We start from the raw sequence: 21,428 nt of genomic DNA, 5'->3' as shown, positions 1-21,428 counted from the left end.
TGGCCTTAGAGGTCCCTTCCAACCTAATTCTAACCTCATTCTATGATTCTGAAAGTTTTTTTTTTTTTTCTCTTCTTTATACTGTTAAAAATGAGTGTGAAATGCGTACGGCGTATGAAGAAAACACTCAGCAAATGGTAGAAAGTTGCAAAGTACAGGAAACCCTTATTTTCCTCAGTTTGCACAGCTCTCTATTCTGCCTTTCCCAGAATATGCTCCCGCTGTGATCTTCTCCCTCTTTCCCAGAAGCTTAGATTCAGCTTTAAAAAAGCATAGGAGCTGAGAAGCCATTACTGTGGATAATTTACTGTCCCAACATCTTAGCCATGAGAACTTTCAGCATTGACAATCTGAAGAGTTTACTGAAAGTATCCAAGAATTTGCTGCCTGATTAGTCTAGTAATTAAGAATTGCAGTTATCTGGGCTTATATTAATATGAAGGAAGTGTTTTTTTTTCTAAGAATGGATATGATCTTTTTTCATCAAATCATAATTGAATACATTGCACTGTGGTGTGCCTCTCATTTGCATGTCACCTTTGTTATTCTGTCTACATGCATACGTGTGCATGTTTAGTCTGAAAACCAGAGAAACTGCAGGAAACTGAGGTTAAAAAGCCTGTTCTTAAGTCATGAAGGTTTCTTGTGTAAAAAAATATTTTGAAATGCAGACCCACACTACTCTTTTCATACAGAATAACTGTGGGATGTGGGAAACCCTGGCTTTGCTGTGGCAGAACTGATACATGAGTTTGAGCCTGGCAATTGAAATAATTGCACGGCTATAGGAGTGTGGAATTAGTGTTTCCCATTGCAACTTCTGGTATGTGTATGCAATTAAAGATTCAGTGGTTTACAAACAGGGGAACTATTTGTTCTGCCCTCTGTCTGAATGATTTTATGCCTGTCATCCTCCTTCCAGAGTCTTCTCTCAGGAGAGTGAAGACAATTCATGAGAAAAATGTCAAATACTGGTGAATCAGGATTCTCTAATTTACAAAATATAATAATCCCAGTCATTAACTCTGTGACTACCTACCGCCTTATTTTTCTGTTTCCAAATCTTTTGCAGAGACAAAGAATTTCCTTTTTCTGTTATGAAAGAATGTAGCTTCTTTTTAAGTTAACATTAGAAAAATACACAGGTGGAGAAGCTATTGAGTTCTTTGATTTATGTAGGAGTTCTTGGCGTTGTTGTTTATGTGTTTTTTGAGGGAGATGAGTATGGAAAAAGCATGCGTCTGTAGATCAATTTGTCTTCCTGGAAGAGCTCTGTTGTCACCTGCTAGTTCAGGAGACAGTATCATGGATGGATCTAGAAAAAGTAAATAATGGTGATGATGAGTAAGCAAAGAGTGATAGTTTTATGCTATAAATATCTTGCCCATTTTAATGAGTGAAGTCAACTCACTCATTTATCTGAATTTCAGATGGTTATTCCCTTTGTGCAGCTTCTGATTTCTAACTCTGAAATTGTCTTATGGAAGCTTTGAATCCAAGGAATATTTCACAAGACTGTAAAAAAAAAAGGTTGCAAAGGAGCCATCTCTTTATCCTCGTGTTCACAATCTCAATTGATCTTCAAAGGACATTATATTCCAACAACTTTTTTATCATATCTTCTGCTAGTTCCCACTCTAGGCTGATTTCAGCTGTAAATCCTGAGCTGCCTTATGCTTATTTTCTGCTTTTTTTTTTTTTTTTCCTAGTTTCATTTTGAGATTAGAACTATTTGTAACATAAAAAGTAAATAATTTTTTGACAAAAGCAATATGAGGAGTGTGAAAGTTTGTAGAAAATACGAGCACAGTGAAATGGGACTGCAGCAGATACAGTTCTGCAGTCTGAAGCGTAGCATTTCATGTTAAGCATACACTTCTACTGCTATTGGTAAGCACATTATATTGTGTCCTTTTCAGACGTTATCTACCAGTTTACAGCAATTCTTTCCTAAGTAGACCAAGTTATAACTCTAAAATGATACATTCAAATCACTTAATCAAGGATATTTATATATATATTTTAATCTGTTATGTCCACTTGTTAACAGGCACTATTAACAGCCATATTTATGTGTATGTGGGAATTCTTTCCTTAGCATTGTCCTTGTCTTGTGGCATGAAGGACGGGTAGAAGTGCCACGTTTTTAAATGATCTGGATGTCTTCAAAATTCAGGGCTGATCAGACCACAACTTATGTATCTGTAAATTGGACGTTCATTGGTTGATGATATTTCTGATCAATGCTGTCTCTTTGTATACTGTAATTGGCCGAAATTGTCTGGATAGATTTCCAGAGAAGGACCGGTAAAATTCTGTAGTGTTCCTTTTGCACTGATTTTTATGTGAGTGTTTTGAAGACAAAATCCACAGGCACAAAAACCTTCAGGCTTTTGATTATCAATACTGGCATTTTGATCTTGAAGTGACCCTCAGAACTGAAAACAAATTTATCTTTGCAAAATGTGAAAAGATAAATGTAAGGCTGCTGAAAGGCAATGGTAATAAGTGCCATTATGTAGAAATCCCGCTTACAGCCAAAGGGAAGATCTAAGCAGAAGAGTTAACTGAACTCTACTGTAGAATAATGCTTTATGTCTTCTATATTTTGTTGGATTTAAATAGATTTTATCACTGTTCCCAAAAATATGAAAAGAAAAGGAAAAAGTGGAGTACATGACTAACTAGCATTAGACTTCTGTATGAAAATCAGCAAAATCTGGCTCTGGTAGGTCATTTAGAAACCTAGATATTCTTTCTTTACTTCTCCTACTGATCAGTTTTTCATTATTCCAACATAGCGTCCAACACAGAATTGCCATCTCTTTTCTCTTTTTATTCAAAATTATCCACAGGAGAATTCATAGGACTCGTAGGACATAATACTTTTGAACACCCTCTAAGAAATTTTGGTTTAGTAGTGGAAGACCAAAAGCTACAGGTATGATGTTCTGTTAAAAATTGATCTATGGTCTTTGCAGTAAGAAAATGTTAGTTAAATGCAACTCCCAACCACCTGATCCAGCTTTAAGTGAGGGATTGTAAAGCAATGTGGCAGGACTGTTTAATCCGAGTAGTGACCAGTATTTGTGCTATGCTGTCTCCATTTGAATGAAAAATCAGCTGCAGTACAGGCTCTTATTGTTCTCCACTCTCAGTGCTATAGTGGATGCAGGAATGCTTGTTATGGTTTTGTTATGTAAGGTTGAAGCACAAAATGGAAGATAAAATAGCATTCATAAAACAAAACTGAATTGTTAGTCTGCATAGAGTAAGTACTTATCAAGCTGCTGCAAAAAGTTGACAATGGCTATGATTTTTCTCTGAAATTGTGGTGTTTTGGCTGAGATTAGATTATCCTTGCACTGACACAAGATCGTGGGTCATCAGCTCTATCACTAGCAAAATCATTAGGAAAATGTTTTCTTGCCAAGATGAGAAAAATCCTGGTTGACTGCCTATACATCTCTGCACCACTTTTATTTGGGCATCTTTTACTGTGAGTTGAGTGAGTCTACAAGCATTATACATACTATGTAAGAGCAGAGAGTGAATATTTATCATTTACAATATGCAGCAGATTTCTAAGATAAATGCTACTCAGCTAAGCATTAATACTGTTCTTATCCAGTGCTAGATATGAAATGGATCTCCTTCATTGCTCCTTGGAACAAGTCTCCAATTCTTTGTTGTTTTTGTTGTTGTTGCTGAGTTGATTGGTTGGTTTTGTTTGTTTGTTTTGTTTTGCCTGTATTAGGATTTTAGCTAGCTTCTCATAGCTTTTTTTTTTTTTTTTTCTGAATCTTAGGCTGTATCTTTGAGTCCAGGAAAGCAGATGTTGAATAAAGGGATTCATCTTGAACAAGTAACAGGGAGGGGAGCAGGTATGGAAGTTGAATAGCAGGACTGATGGAGATTTCAATGGGGGAAAGAGTGGATGTGGCCTCAAGAGAAGCTGAAATGGAAGCTGCAGTATTACTGTAATGGAAATTAACAGAGCTCTTTAGAAGTTAACGAAATTCAGCAGCTCACATTAAGCATGAATTTCACCCTCTACATCTGATCTTTGTATCCCTTGTTGACACCAACATACCTCTCTGGACTCAGTACTGTTAATCCTACCTGGGGCTTTAAGGACTTTAGTGCTTAATTTAAAAGGAAGTATTTCTTAAGGACATTAGTTCAGCTTCTACCTCTGGGAAGTCACTCTCGTCATTACAATAACTATTTAAAATTGTCAGATTTTAAAACTGGCAACTTTTTGTAAATACAGCACATACTCATCTCTTCTGTGCAGAAATAACAATATCAGTGGATCAGGGAGATGGGAAATTGGATAATTTTTGTCTCTTTAGTATTTTTAAACTGCTGGTTCATCCTCTGCAGCTGCCTTGCATTTTATAGGTGCACTAAATTTGATGACCGTGAAGGGTTGTTAAACAATATACTGTGATAAAAATAGTTCCCTGTGCTGACATTATGTGTTTTTTTCTAAACTAGCTCCATAAATTACATCAACATAAGCTATTTGTACTTTTTTATTTTATTCCAGAATTTCAGACAGGTAAATTAAATTGTCTCTGTAGGGCTGAGAATAAAAAGGAGCACATACAAATGATGGACTTGGACCCCCAGTAGTTATTCATTTAAAATATCCTTGTTCTTGCAAGTACTGCTATTTAAGGACAGTGGACTTTTCCATGACTCTGTTAATGGATAATGTACCTGAGATGGTGTTACATGATATTCTTGTTACCAGGTTTTTGTAGAGCTTGCCATCTAAATATAATTAGTTAATTCCTGTATGTATTTCAGATTAAATGAGGTAATATATTGTTTGACAAGTGAGTTGAAATCATTAAGTGGATTATATTTCTGAAGAGATTTCATATACTGGCAGGGTTATAGAAGCTTGCTCACATCATACATAGCATAAAATCAGACTGATATTAAAATGAGACTTTAAATAGTATTATTTAAATAAGAAATAAGCATTCAATTACTTTGATCTAGTGGGTCAAACTACTGAATGATAGTTGGTACTGTGGGAGATGTTGACAATTTCAACAGAAGAAAAATAAAGGAGAAAATGTATTCTCCTGACTCAAGGAAGGATTACAATAGAGAAAACAGTATTTAAAGGACAAGCAATGGAGGGAAACTGACAGTAAGCTATATCATAACAGGAGAGGTCATTTGAAGAAACAACAGCTTGATGATACAGCTAATCCAAAAATCAGGATGACACTTTTACTTGCTATTGTTTCTCAATTTCATACCAGGACATATACTATCTACTAATAAATGTATCATAATTACATGTCTACATGCTGTCTTCCAACTCTTATCCTTTCTATTGAAGATATGAGGTAAAAAAAATTTCATACGTTGTAGGAGATATGAAAGGACAGACAAGAACTGGATGATGAATATCAGTTTGAGTATTTTGAGAGGTTAAAGTCTGGGATTTTGAAACATAGATAAAGAAGTTCAGACATTCAGTAAAATTCCATGACCTAAAATGTAAGATTTAAAAAATTCCGGCTTGAAATTAAGCATATGGTACACAATTCCTCTTTCCATTTTTGTTTGGTTTAATTACTGAAATTCCACTGGTAGGGCCATTCTCTTTGTATCTTATGGTCACGAGCACTGACCATCCGGCTCTTTCAAGAGTGCATGCAGATCAATTAAACATTCTGATTTTTTATTTTTTTTTTTTACTTCAGTTGTTATTCAATATTTTACTTTTTACTGTAGTATGTGAAATATTTCATTAGCAGCTGACAATTTGTAAATATGGAAGATAGATACTTATAGAACACCTCTGTTTGGATTGATGTGATAATCTACGAGATGAATTACTGCCCATTTTATTATACATATGCTCAATAGTGATGTGCTGGTTAATGATCCAATCATTAATTTGCTTTTGCAAAAATCCTTTTGTTTAAATGTAAGAGGAATAAATTATTAGATTCCACCTGGGGGGGATGGGAGGGGGGAGAAGATTTTTTTTTTTTTTTTGGAAAAAAAGGGTACTGCATACCATGAAAAAGTTTTAGATTCACACGTACTCTTCCCACCTGTTGAGATTTAGAAGGTCCTACCAACCAGTCGTAATGAAGTTGTTCATGGTAAGAGGCGCTGTAAATTTTGGAGCAAGAAAAAGGAGAAAAGGGAAAGACATTTGTGATATTTGTACTCTTATGCTCAGTGCTCTGTTAGTTTTACTTTCTGAATATCTCCTCATATTTCAGTGGTTGAGCTAACACATCCAGCCAAAATCTATTTAATTTCAAAAGCTCATTGTGGATTTACACAATTTGTTAGTGTTTCTTAAGATGTTGGTATTTGTTCTGAGAGGAAAAATTTATCCCCAGCTTCTATAAATAACATGGGAAAGGGTAAAATGTTGACAAGATAAGCTCATAAATCAATGATAATGAAGAGAACTCTATCACCAGCTCAGTCGAATTACAGGTTGAAAATAGTATTTCACAGTTGACAAAAGAAAAAATTCTTGTGTCAGTTTTCCACTTGTGTGGCCTGGCTTGTTCAGTTTTGTTGTTTGTTGTTATATATACATATATATATATATATATATATATATATCCTATTTTCTCAAGATGTACATATAAAATCATTTGGCAATACACTGCAGCGATTTTAAAAATAAATCTACTTTATTTCCACAATTTTGTTTTCTTGTTCCTGTAATAGCATACATTTATGATTCATCCACCTGAGCAGTAGTTAAAGATCTAATTCTAAATTTAAAGAAAAATTGAAGAAAATTTGAATCTTCTATATTTTTCAGGAGCTCTTGAAAAGCTCCCATAAACTGCACCATCATATAATTTCCATTATGTTATTGAAGGAAATCCCTTAAGGCCTGCATTCCAGTCCTTATGAGGAGCTGCTGAAGAAGGTGGGATTGTTCAGTCTGTAGAAGAGGAGGCTCAGGGGAGACCTTATTGCTCTCTATAACTACATGTTCTTTACAGAGAGAGTGGTGAGGTGCAGGAACAGGCAGCTTAGAGAGGTTGTGGATGCCTCGTCCCCAGAGGTGTTGAAGGCCAGATTGGATGGGGGGCCCTGAGAGCCTGGTCTCATATTAAATGGGGAAGTTGGTGGCCCTGCCTGTGGCAGGAGGGTTGGAGATTCATGATCCTTGAGGTCCCTTCCAACCTAGCCATTCTGTGACTCTGTGATACCTGAAGGGAGGTTGTAGTGAGCTGGGGGTCGAGCTCTTCTCTTGTGTAACTAGTGATAGGACCAGAGGGAATGGCTTCAAGCTGCACCGGGGAAGATTCAGCTGGGCATTAGGAAATACTACTTCTCTGAAAGAGTGGTCAGGCATTGGATGGGCAGTCGAGGGAGGTGGTGGAGTCACTGACCCTGGAGGTGTTCAAGGAATGTTTGGACATTGTGTTGAGGGACATGGTTTAAGTGAGAGCTATTGGTGATTGGTAGATGGTTGGACTGGATGATCTGGTAGGTCTTTTCCAACCTTGGTGATTCTGTGATTCTGTGAAAGGGAAATTAGGCCACACATATTTGTCAAGAGGTTCTCTACTGTGCCTTGGTTTCTTAGCCTTTCCTGCTGCAATGAGGAAGGTAGTATCTAATTTTCATATAAGCCCTTATTGCAGATGCAAGTTTCAAAACAAAGAAGAAGAAACAAGCCTTACAGAAAAGAGAAAAAAAAGAGGTCTAAGGGCTATTTTCAGAAATTTAGATAAGTGCAGCTGTATCAATCCCTCTCCTCTGCTGTTTGCTATGTAATAATGGGGAAGATGCTTGAATATTACATTTGGCGATCTCTGATGCTGTTTGAGGCTCAGTAATCCTCAACACTAACATCCTGTCATGAAGAATTAGTTAAAACATTGAATCTAGAGCAACTAAGGGGGATGTGATATGTATGTAGGTGTTGAAAAGCATGGATATGAAAAAAAGAAGGAGATAAATTGTTGAGGTTGATTATGTAACTGTTAGTTCCAGTGATGAGAAACGAGATGAATCAAAGAAAGGTTAGAGCTGAAGATCAGCAACGTCTTGATTAAGAGGTCAAGACACATACAGAACGAGGACTCTCTGAAAGCAAAAGATATAATTACCTTGACCAGCTTAGTTATAGCTGAACATAATTTCCTGGTAATGGAATTAATAAACCTTACGCAGAAATCAATAGAAGCATATTGTTACCTTCTCTGGGAGTTGTGTAAGGGCTAGATGACTTTGCAGATATCTTCTGGTTCATTTTTTATGCATCTGTGAAAATTAACTCCCTCACAGAATGACATCTCTTGCTAAGTTAGTCTTTGACAAGACTTCTCTGCATTTCTGTTTATGTAGAACTTGTAACTGGAGCAAACTCTGAGATTCAGAGGGAAATAGTTCTCCAGTTGTCAGAGGGTCAGGAAAGAATGGGCAAACTAACTTGCCTCCAAAGGTCTTGTGTAGACCTATTCCATTTGACTTTGTCACTGTATCAACACATTAATGACATCTGTAGAGGTATGCTTTTTCCACACTTTTATTTCTTTCTTTCGAAGTTAAAAACATAGGTAATTTGTCTGTCCTACTGAATTAGAGAAACAGCACTTCAGAAATTTAAGACAATCTTGCCATTGTAGATTAGATATTTATTACAGTCTACATACGTCTCCTTCCTTCCCCAAAAGCAATCAAACAAAAAGACAAAAACACTCCAGAGGAATGAGATTCATTTCCAGACGTTGCTGTTGCATCATCACTTTCCTTGAAAGGCAATGTGTCTTTGTCTGATCCTTCAGACATAAAAATGAAAACTGTCCTAAAGAGCAAGTCAGGATCCTTTTCTGGAGGGTTAAGTATATCATTTGTCACCAATGTCTTGTTAGTTTGGCTGCTGACATGTCAAAAAGAAAAATGTTCTGGTTTATAAAGATCCCAGCAAAGGAGCACATGCTTGTTTTTAGGAGCTGGATTATTATCTGACAGGATGGCAAATCTGTTTGTGATATTGGCCGCATTTTGCCTAATAATCACTGTTAAGCTTTCACTAAGGTTCAATATTTGTATAGGCAAGAACCAAAAGGCAGAACAGTGCTATCAACTAAATAAAAATAGAGAAGTAATTAAGGAATTAAAACAAAGTGTAGTGTCTATATTTATCATACAGATTCTAATTTTAGTGTGGTGGGCAGACCCATAGTTTCACTGGTAAAATTAATTTTAAGAACTCCAAAGAATTCTGATAATACTAACTTGTAAAAACAGTGCAAGTCATCCAAGAGGCAGATCAAGTTTAGCCTGGCTAATAGGAAACAGCATAGCTAGAACAGAAATATTGATCAACAAGAAGATATATACCTTTTTAAAATTCTCTTTGTGTATATGCTTTTTTATATAAATACATATGCATGTATATACATCCATCTGTGCACACACACACACATATTTATAGGAGAATGATGGACTGGGAGGGATCATACTTACCTGTTTGTGCTAAATCAAATATTAAGATATCAAGGCCAAGCTGTGATAATTCAGCTGATGATTGCATCGAAACTAAGAGATGAACTGCTGCTGTTTTGGAGTGTCTATGTGAAATAGAAGCATGGTTTATAGAAATTACTCATGTGATCACCCAAATAAATTGATTGAATTCAATCCCTTGGCAGCCCTGGCTCTAAGCCCTGAAAATGAGGTAGTTAAAAAATAATGTTCGTAAAAAATATATTTAATCCTGAATATACAAAATAAAATTTCTAAAGTGTGGTAATCAGCATTTGTATCTGCTCCCATATAGTAATCATTTTTAGGAGTAACTGCAATGAAAAACTCAAGAATTCTCAGGCTGTGGTTACTCATACATGCATGTACAAAAATGAATATCTAGTATATATATGTGCATATGCTATGTAACTATTCTCATTTGTATGTCTGTAGATTAATTCTCTGGATTCATTTACATAATGGAAAACTTCCCGTGCTCACAGATATAAGTCTTATGTCAGTTTTGGTTCAATGAGAGATTTCATTAGTCCAGTGAAATTTTGCCTGAATTAGGAATGAAGAAAAACTTTCTAAAGACAAAAAAAAAAAAAAAAAAAAAAAAGTAACTGTAATAAATGTCCTGAAAACTGGTATTGCTGCTATAATTAGAAAGTTAATATATACACTGAGTAACAGGGAGCCTTGGGGATGCAAAACATTTGCAGGAAGTGCATGCAGCAGATTAGCAAAGGGAGAAGAGGAGGAGTTAGAGAAAAAGGAAGAAAACAAAACAACAAGGATGTTGATAGATATGAGGAGTTAATCTTAAAATGAGGTCTGCAGTAGAGGAAGATAGCAAGGGATCATTTCATGAGGAATCCTGTAAAGATGGTTTTGCTAATCGGGAAGAGGAGACATTGAAGATAAGTGAGAGCTGAGCAAGACATGTGGGTGCCAGGTGTTAAAATAAAATAAGATAGGGGAAAAAGTTTTCAGTCAAGGGAAATGTGGTGAAATGAAAGCAGTTTAAATGCTGTAAAAAAAAGGAAGAGTTCTTTCTTACAAACTTGGTGTGAGATGAAAGTACAGAAGAATGGTGAGGAGACCAAAGTCCTTAGTCTTTGAGACTTTGAGAAAAAGGCTATTTAAAACAAACAAGCAAACAAACAAGCAAAAATAAATAAATAAAGAAGGAGCAAGAGAGAGAGAGAGAGAGAGAAACACAGAGAATTAGTGACAAAACCAGAAAGTTTAAAAGATACCTTTGTGAGTATTTACCTTTGAGGCTGATCTTAGGCTTACTAATATGTGACGTCTTTCCATTTGTTGCAGTGGGCTTTGAATCATAGAATCATAGAGTGGTTTGGGTTGGAAGGGACCTTTAAGATCATTTAGTTCCCACCCCCCTGCTATAGGCAGGGACACCTTCCTCTAGACTAGGTTGCTCACAGTCCCATCCAGGCTGGCCTTGAGTGCTTCCAGGGAGGGGGCATCCACAACCCCACTGGGCAGCTTGTTCCAGTGTCTCACAACCCTCACAGTAAATAATTTCTTCCTAGTCTAAATCTACCCTCTTCCTGTTTAAAGCCACTTCCCCTCATCCTGTCGCTACCTGCCCTTATAAAAAGGTCCTCCCCAGCTTTCCTGTAGACCCCCTATCATGAAATGAAAACAACTGAGCCATCTCTTCCTCACAGTATTCAAATTCTCGTAAAATACATTACTGCCGGTCGTGTTCTAATTTGTTTAATTAAAATGGACATACAACAATGATTGGTGCTTAATATTTGGGGTATAATTTAACCCCATGTTCTACACAGTACAGAATTACGTGATTTTGCTTGACATATTCTGAAGACAGTTTTGACTTTCCATAATAATTAATATAGTTTCTTTCAGCTCTGTAATGTTCATCAAATGTCAGTGTATTTGGGTCCCATCCAGATACAGCACTCTGGTGCTGTCAGCAAAGCTGCCATTCTCTAGAAGAGATATGAAAATTAAACTCATCTTCAAGTAGCAAAAAAATAAAAAATAAAAAATTAATTTTCAATGTAGTTTTAAAACTGATGTTGTTTAGTACTGTCTTATCCAATATATCTTCATTTTGATGACTAAATTATTTTCTGAAACTAAATTGTCTTAAATTAATTTTAGAAAGTGCTTTCCAATGCATTATACTTCCAGCTGCATGAGTGGAAGAATTTATCAATTTATATTGCCTGACTATCTTATTCCTGGTCACTCTGATATATATCTCCAGTGAAAAGTGTCTAAGTGTCTTGCTGAAATAAGCAGATAAATTAACAACTGTACTTGTGCAAATGTGTTTATGTGTGACCAATCTGGGCAAATGAGTTGCTTCATTAAAAGAAAAGTGGTTTCTTAAAAGAAGGGAGTTTGATGCATATAAAGCATTGAGATAATTGAACTTGATGAATGCAATTGAGTTATTAATGAAACAGAACGCAGAATATGATGAGAAATTCTTTTTTAATATTTATAAACATATATGTATGCACTGTTACAATATTTACACACAAGAAAACAATGTTCTAAATACATTTCTTGATCTTCTACTTATCAACTCTTAGTCTTGCATGACAAAATATGCATCATCGTGTAAAAAAAAAAAAAAAAAGCTTTAGAAATTAGAGATTCTGTAGAAATAAGATATAGGTGAGTTGTGCATAATGACATGTTCACAGGTCAGCTATGTATAAACAGAATGTATTATCTACCTGCATTTGTAAGACCTCTGCTGAAGTACTGTGTCAATGTGGGCTACAAACTGCAAGAAAGATGGAGATGGATTGAAGAAAGAGGTAAAAATGAGGACAAAAACCTGGAATAAAGTGTGACTGATGAGAGAAGATTGAGTGAACTAGTTTTGTTTAGTCTGAGAAAGTGAAAATTGTTACTGTTTTTCCTCTATGAACTATGTGAGAGGCTGCTGCAAAGCAGAATGGAATAAGCAGATTTTAGTTTCCTTGTGGATAGGAAAAATAGTTCTGGAATAACATTGTAGCAGAAAAGTTCCAGATTGGAATTAAACAGTTAACAGCAGAGAGTTCAGCACTGAAGGTACTGAAAAGTCCTTATCAGCATAGGCTTTTGATAATACACTGGACAAACATTGTGAATGATACAAATGATTTTGCCTTGTTGTAAGAGAATGTGCTGAATAGCTTCTTCAGTTGCTCTCAATTATTTTCTTCTATCATTTTAGAGGCTAAATAACAAGTTATTAAACTTGGAGAATATAATATATTAGAAAGCAAAAATATAAAGACATTGTGTTCAGGCCTGGGACCCCCAGTGCAAGAAGGATGCAGAGATACTGGAGTGGGTCCAGAGGAAGGCCACAAGGATGATCAAAGGGCTAGAAAACCTCTCATATGAAGAAAGACTGAAAGGGCTGGGTTTGTTCATCTTGAAGAAAAGAAGACCCTGGGGAGACTTCATTGCAGCCCTCCAGTGCTTGAAGGGAACTTACAAGTGGACGGTAAAGTGACTTTTTGTGTGGTCTGATAGCAACAGAACAAAGGAGAATGGCTTTAAACTAAAAGACAGAAGACTTAGACATTAGGAGGATATTATTTACTTGGAGGGCAGTGAGACCCTGGCACAGGCTGCCCAGAGAGGCTGTGGATGCCTCATCCATGGAGGTGCTCATGGGTGGCAGCCAGCCCACTGCAGGGGTTGGAACTGGGTGTGCTTTGAGATCCCTTCCAACCCAAGCCATTCCATGATTCTATGATCTTCAAATTAAACTATACCTTATCCCATTTGAGGTTCCCATCTGAAAGTGTTAAATGATTAGTTCTGTTCTGAATACAAAAAATCTGAGTTAATGATACCCAGACTTTCTCCCAACAACTTTCTTTTATAAACTACCAGAAGAACAAAAAGTCTTGAAATGACAAGTAAATGAAAAATGCAGAGATCAAACACATCCAATTTATAAACCAGTGGGTGAACAAAATTAAACTAGTGTCTACCTTGTTCCTATGTCAAATTTTCTCTGACTTTCAACATCACTTAGTAATGGTCTGCCAGTGCTGTCAGTAATTCAGGAATTTGGCATGGAACAGGTGTTTGTACTATTCAAAGTATATGGACTTCCATGTTCCAGCTTTAAGGTTGTTCCCTGCAGATTACCTTAATCCAATGTAATGATTTCATTAAATGTCAGTATGCATGCTGTCAAAAACTTATGAATGTGCAAGCATGCATGTATATATTCCATTGCTCTCTATATGTCATTAGTTATTTGTGCATTTAAAAAGTTTAAGTAAATTGATAAGATGACAGTAAGTAAAAAAGATTTTAGTTTCACAATGTAAAATATAAAATGTGCTTGTTATTCCTAAAAAGCAGTATAATATGAACAGTTACTTGGAAGAGTTCTGATACAGTTCAGTTGCAATAATGGATTAAAATGCAAAAAAAAAATTTGGCACAAATAAAAAGTATTTCAACTTCTGTGTCAAATTGGACTTACAGTTAGAAATTGCTTTCTAATACATAAACCAAATGTCTCTTGCTGCAAATTGAGTTGATCACTTTTTGCCTTACCCTTTGTAGACACAAAGAATGCTTGAACAGTTTCCATTGCATTAGATTTGAAAACTACATGTTTCTTGTAAAGCTACTTTTGTCTAGAATACAGTTTCTGATCCTCTGATTATCACCTGATGCAATTCTACTGGCTGTTTAGATGAGCTGAAATTGTATTGTACTCAAAAAAGAATTCAGTGAAGTTTAGTTCAGTCATATAGCAATGGCAGTACCTTATTACAAGGAAGTATTTGGTCTTTTCTAACTTTAAGCAAATCCGTACTTTCAAAAGACATTGCTTACTTCATGAAGAAATTGCTCTGAAGTAGGGTATGAATTTAGAATGTAACAACTCCTGAGCCCTGATGTGGAACTTGTATTACAGTCACCCAGAGGTAAAGGACCTTGCTGGAGGTGATTTCAGTAATTCGAGTGAAATTTGCTGCTGAAATTATGGCTGCTTCTGGGAGTTCAAAGTCATTTTCAGCAAGCTTCTGTCCTATCTGATGGGATGTATGCATCCTTCCATGGCTTGGAAATATGGGTCCATGTATTTTCTAGGTGTGTGAGGATGTAGCTTGTCTGTAACCCTGGTCCTGCAAACCCAAGATTCGCTAGATCTCTTGGATACACTCATCCTCCTCTGCCATTCTGGAGAAGCCTCACTTTTAACAGTATTTAAAAATCTGAAATCAACCAACTGAATACAGAAATTGGAAGAAAATTCCAACAACAACAAAAAAAAAAGGAGTCTGTAACATCACTAGGGAAGTGAACATTTCTTGATTAATGTGACTACCTTTGATCAGAGAATCAAATCTTTTAGCTACTATAACTAAACCAGCCAAATTCGGGTTTTTGGTTTTTTTTTTCTTCTTCATTGATGGCTCTGATATAATATAAAATCTATTTCTGCTACAATCAACCTCTTCCATAGGTTTTCAGAAGAATGGTATAATCCTCTGTCTTTATTAGCTATCAACCACTTTCTAACATGGATAGCCACTGAAAGCAAAACTGGACAACAAAAAGGTTATTTAGGAGCCCTGTATTAGGATATGTTTGGCCTTGCATTTTACAAGTGCACCTGTGCTGAGGGTGCACTTGATCCCACTGTTGATGTTGCTGATAAAAATGTTAAAGAGCAGCAGTCCCAGCACTGATGCATGAGGGACACCACTTATCACCAATCTCCATCTGGCCATTGTTGAACACTCGTGTACATCTTGCAACCAGCTCCTCATCTATTGAACAGTCCATGCATCAAATCCACATCTTTCCAATTTGGAGAGAAGGATGTTAAGAGGGACTGTGTCAAAGACCTTACTGGCATTCAGATAGATGACATCAGTGGCTCTTCCCTTGTCCACTGATGCAGTTATGCCATCACAGAAGGCCACTGTGTTGGTCATGCAGGACTTGCCCTTGGTGAAGCCATGCTGGTTGTCTTGTATCATCTCCTTGTAAGGTTATGTTTTCTTTGTATTACTGGTATACTTTTCAATCTTTTAAAAATCAGACTTAGAAATTAACTTGGTTGAGGTACCAATTTCTCAGGACAGATATAGAAATAACCAGTTTGTTACCAAAAAAAAAAAAAAAACAAAAAAAAAACAAAAACAAACAAACAAACAAAAACTAAACAAAACAGGAGGAATTCTGAGTTCCTTCTATGCATAATTCACTTTTCTTCCTGCAAGGGTCCTGCAGTGAGGAGTTTAATCAACTAATCTACATACATATGATTTCAGAGGTTAATGGCACAGCATAACTAGGTCAACTTCCATTTTCTGTGAAAACACAGCAATTGATCCATGCTTGGAGAGGAAGTCATACAAAAAAATATGCTAAAAAGTCGTATTTGATCTAACAGTGACAGAATCAGTCCAGCAGTATCATCTACCGGACAGAATCAGTCCAGCAATATAATCATGCAAGCTCTAAATATCTGTGCCAAGTTCAAGGGTAGACAGTTTGCTTTATTAACCACCAATACTGTATTTTTAAAACTTGTGTCTAAAACTTGGTCCTTTGCCTGTGGATACTCCCACTTCTAGGCAAAGGAAAAGAGTCAAGGCTATGTATTTTGATGTAGGTTTGTCAGAAATGCTAGATGTGTTCCTGATTTTGTCATGTCAACTGTCATTTTGCCTGACGAATTACTGAGGAAATCAGGCAGATTCAGGTTGCAAAATACTGAAGTATTAACACTGTTATCATACCAGGTATGATATCATAAAATAAAGGATAAGGTAAGGTTATTTGAGATTTAAGATAACTAAGGAAAATACATTTTTGTTTCAAAGACGACATAGCTTTTTTTATATTCATTTGTTTGCCCATATGTATTAAAGTGTTTTCAGAAAAAGGCACTGAGCTTGTGCATAAACCTGCATTACAGTACATAGCATCTTCCATTTACCATTACCTGGCTTCTTGATTCATTTAGTCTTGTAGTGACTTGAGCTCTAGAAATCCAATGACATTTTCATTAACCATCTCAAATGGTCTGAAATTTTTGTGTAAAATTCTTTATCTGTTTTACCATCGGCATTTTTAGAAGCTTTCCAATGGTCTTTCTGGCTTCTGCTGGGCCTGCTTATATGAGGATTCCTAAGTCTGTCTAGGGATGTCAGACTTGACCAAGATATATTTTCTTGTCCCAGTTTCCTAGGAGATATTGTTTAATTGTTAGCCATGTTATTAAATCTACAAGAACACAACTGTCAGTAGTTGTTTTTACAGGAGTTCAATATTTTAGATCTTGTAATATGTGGTTTCCCTAATTTTGTGGGTTTTGTTGACATATCACTTCACACTTAACTAAAAATAATAAACTACTTAGATCATGCATATCAATAACAAAGTCAGTTAGAATTGAGAGATTGCTTGCTTAATACCAACAAGTACTTTGGAGAACATCAAATCCCCTGACAGATTAGTGTTGCCACAAGGATTTATTTTGTACAGCCTTTAACTAAAATAACTTCAGTTGCATTTTCCTATTTAAGAGTACTGAAGTAGAAGGTTATAGCAAAATGATTTATAGATAGAAATTGCATTCCACAGCTTACCTATTTCTGTAAATGAAATTACAGATTCAGTTTGTACTTGATCTTGAGCACAATGTCAATATTTGTATATTCATCAGTTTAACTAGAATGTCATCTTCTTTTCTTCCTCCTCAAAATATTTAGAAGTTTTAGAACACGTGATAGTGTTAATTTTCTTTTTCTCATCATCAGATACACAGAAACATGTTTCTATATTTGGAGCATTTTGATTGTTAATTATGACAGATGCTCTGAAAGTAATGCCTTCTATTTATTGTGTTGGCCCATGGCGTCAGAGGTGGATGTTGGTAGTATGGCAGTAACAGTTGAACCTTCCTATCAATATTCTCTTACATTTTGTTGCCATGTGACCAATGGCAGCATAGGTGTTGCCTGACAAAATGACATCTGACATGGAAGTGCCTATGAAGTAAAAGTATGTCATTGAATTCCTCCATAGGGTATCTGTTGTCGTTTCCATGGAAATAAACAGGGGATGACCTATGTAGAAGCAACCTATGTGAAATCATCTAAATTTTTAAGTGGTGAGGGAAACAAAGCAAAGTTTTCTTACACCATGTTTTGACCATTTAATCACCATCTTACAACAGTGGAATTAGAAAAAATACTGAGTCCTGTCCTGCATTTGCAAATTGAACCTTAACTCACTTTTAGTTTTAAAGATAGCATACAACCAAATCTCTTCTCTGACCATTTTGTTTACAAAAACCACAAAATCATCAAGGTTGGAAAAGACCTAGATCATCCAGTCCAACCATTCTCCTATCACCAATCATATCACCTATCACTTATTGTATTGTACTGAAGCAATGCTAACAGTCATATTTTGACCATTCACTGCAGAATAGATGGTCATAGTGAGTCACAGAACTCTGGTGTGAGATTTTCTGTGAGTGAAACGAAGAACTAGGAAATGAAGTGATTTAGGCAAGATCATATAGCTCCAGTCCAGGACAAGAAAATCATCAGGCAACTCGTAAAGCTAAACATGTACTTTAGCATAATCTATGCAAGTTTTCAGTTCTGTGCTATAGATAGATGGTTGTATGTTGCTTAAAATAATTGAGTTAGTTACTCCAAATAAAATGTTTCTTACGAAGACTGGGGCAAAGGAAGGAGTTAGTGTGGGAGTGCTATTTCCTAATAGGAGGCCTAAAACCTGCATTATTTTGCAGTGTAATCTTAGCTAGTGTCACTGACAAAAGAGCATTTTCCTAAATACTTTCCCCCCCTTTGCTTCAGTTCTCTTTTTGCTGTCTGAGTTGTTCCTCTGTTGGTTCCCTCAGTTGTCCATGATTGAAGTTGTAAGGAGACCAACAGACCAGTGCAAAAACTGATGGTTCATATGTTTGGTGTCACAGCTATTTAGACACTTGAAATATCTTGCAATTATCTGACCTTATTGGGATCTGCTACTGTGGTCTGTTAGCCAAAACAAGGACTTTACTAAAAATAAATAAATAAATAAATTACTGGTTACTACTATTTGCATGGTAATTGCTTTGCAGTGCTTATTAAATCAGTGTTTCTGGCACAGCTTTGTGATAGGAGAAATAGGGTTATTAATATAGTATGACAAAAAGCTTCTCTCATTTTGTGTGTTTGTTGTTCTTCTTTAATTAATTGCTATTTTCCCGTGGCAGAAGGGGAAATGGATTCATTGTTATTCTCAGCTTCAAGAGATTTTGTTGAGGGTCATTGCATGGGCTGGAAAATCAGTGACATTTGCAGATATTTAGGGAAATACTTAATGGGAGGAGATCAGCTCTACTGTAAACTACTTGTCCCTTTTAGTTTCAAGCATGAAAACGACTGATAACTTGTCACATTTGTCAATCTGAAATGCATCCTCAGCACACTTAATCTTATAAACTGGAAGCCCAATGCTTTGAGACTATGCTGGATTTACTGTTGCTGTATTCATTACCAGCTGACACAATCATACATGCATTAGGTCTGGTCACAACTACTGGTTGATTTTAGTAAGTTTTTTGGCGAGATTTGGGATTTGGAAAAACAGTCTTACAGGAATAATTTTAAATGTTCCTGTTTTAGGCATTTCTAAGACACTTGCCACAAAAACTCTATTGTCTGTACTGCATCTTTTCATACCATTATTTTTAGTCTCCCTGATTTCAAGATATTGCTGTAAAGACACCATCATACATTTTCTTTTCTCTTAAGTGTTCCAAGGACCCAATGCAATTTGTAGTTAGGGTTTAATTAATTATTAGGCATATGTAACTGTCAATCATTAATTTAGATACTTCTGGCTCACAGTATTTGGAATGGAGCTTGGTTTATGAAGAGTGAAAAAAATACACCATTCCATCTGTTAGCCAAAGCCACCTGGCACAAAGTCAGTTTGGGCATCATTATGTAGTTGGCAAGAGTTTCAAAAAATGTGATTTCTACAGTTTTAATTCCAATTGATGCTTTACTTTGTAGTGATGGGCCCGTTCTCTTTCTCTCAGCTCTAAGTAAAAAAAGCTTGTATTCACCTTGAAAAAGAAATGCCTAGCATCAACAAATACAGGAATCAAGAGACAGGCGTGAAATAATCCTAAGCTCACAATCAAATGAGTGGAACTGAAACTGGTCTGTTGTTATAGGCAGTTGAAAGCAGTCACGTAGGAGTTGTATCATTGTTCTTTTAATCTCTGTAGGAAGAGACTTAGGACAGTTTGGGGAATTATTCTTTTTCTTGATGATAGTGTGAAATTTTTTTTTCAGAATTCTGGGTTTTACAAGATTGCTACATCTGCAAATCTATTTTCTTTCTCTTTTGGCAGTGAAATTTCTTATTTAATCCTCTGGAAACAGAATACAGTCATAAAATACTTAACAAATTACTTTAGAAATATAAAGGAACTTTCTCCTTTTAACTCATCAAGGGGAAAGGCAGACTAATACACAGTTAGCTCTAGTTTAGATAAAACCTATGAAGTAGGATAAAAAAAAAGAGCATTTAAAAACAAAAGGAATTTTTTCCCAATGTTTATTGCTGATTGGAAACAGTTCGTTAAGTAGAGTCGAACATCTTGCAGAGTTTGCAAGGAAAACATGTATACCTTATGTATTTTAGAGCTGTAGCTGAGGCAAAGCTGATTTAATGATGTAAACAGAATAGTTTTTGTTAGGTACACTTGAAGCAGGTAGTTCACACAAAACTTGCTCTTTTTTTTTAATAAAATAAGTGAGAATATCAAATAGAATTGCAGTTTTACTGTTCAGAACACGTGGCCTGCCTGAAGATTGTGCTGTCATTCTGTGTCTGTAACAGACAGACAAAGGTAAAAGTTTGTAACTGAAATTATCAAGAGATGATCTTGTCACAGAGGAGTTGGTATACAAATGCCTGCTCAGAATAGCTTACTTTGTCAGGGTGGTTTCCCTGTGGCAAAACATTCCTTTGCCACATTTCAGCACCTGGGGAGAGCATCCTTCGTTTGAATTCTTAAAGTCATTCAGTTATCGTTCAGTTTAATTAAATGGCTTTTAATATTTAATTTTCATGAAGGGAAAAATGATCCATGATTGATTTTATTTTATTTTATTGCGGCAGACACTGGGAGAGAGCCTTTGAGATAAGTTTAGTAATAAAAACGCTTCTGGTAGTTTGTAAAATGTGTTATCTGTAATGCAAAAAGAATTGTTCATGTTATTAATTAAAAACCTATGAGTTAGTCTGGAACCTGGCATTTAATTTAGCCCGGTAATGTCATTCAAAGTAAATCACAGCATATATCAGGATGTCATTCTGAAGGACCCCTATTTCTTAAATCTGTAGGAACGTATGGCTCATTAGCTAAAGGTCAAGGATTGCCTTTTGTCTGTTGTGACAAGAAATCTAGGAAAATATATTTATGAATAGGCATATTATTACAGTTAAATAATAGGTAAAAAGTACCCACCCAATCTGATGTGCTCAACCAACTGCTCCAAGCCATTCACTTGCAATTAATTCTGCCTCACTTTCTGTAACATGCCTCTCTGTAAGTATTGGTGGAAAAGTCGATGTCCTTGGTGGGTCAGTGTGGATGCATTCTTCCCACATTCTGCAGATTGTCTTTAGATTTCTCTGTATGCTTTTACTCCTACCCTATGCCCATCCTAATGGTATTCAACTGCATTTTGTCTATTTTTTACTGTCTGCAAAGTTCCTTATATTCTTAACCCTGAAACTGTCTTGACAGTGAATATTAAAATACAACCGTTGTCAGAAGTTGCATCACTAAAGGAACACCATCAGATTTGCTCTTACTGTGGATAGTAATGAATTCACTTTGTGCTGGAAGAGCAAATTGC

The 21,428-nt window shown here is 35.9% G+C and overlaps 1 protein-coding gene across 2 annotated transcripts in view; it reads left to right on the top strand.

Moving 5' to 3' along the window:
• CTNNA2 (catenin alpha 2) overlaps nucleotides 1-21,428 on the top strand; it is a 452,478-nt gene that overhangs the window by 273,914 nt on the left and 157,136 nt on the right. The window lies entirely within an intron of this gene.

Source organism: Meleagris gallopavo, chromosome 4 (genome assembly GCF_905368555.1).
Source record: "Meleagris gallopavo chromosome 4, MGAL_WU_HG_1.1, whole genome shotgun sequence".
Classification (NCBI taxonomy): Eukaryota; Metazoa; Chordata; class Aves; order Galliformes; family Phasianidae; genus Meleagris; species Meleagris gallopavo.
This window is presented reverse-complemented; position numbering and strand designations above follow the sequence as displayed.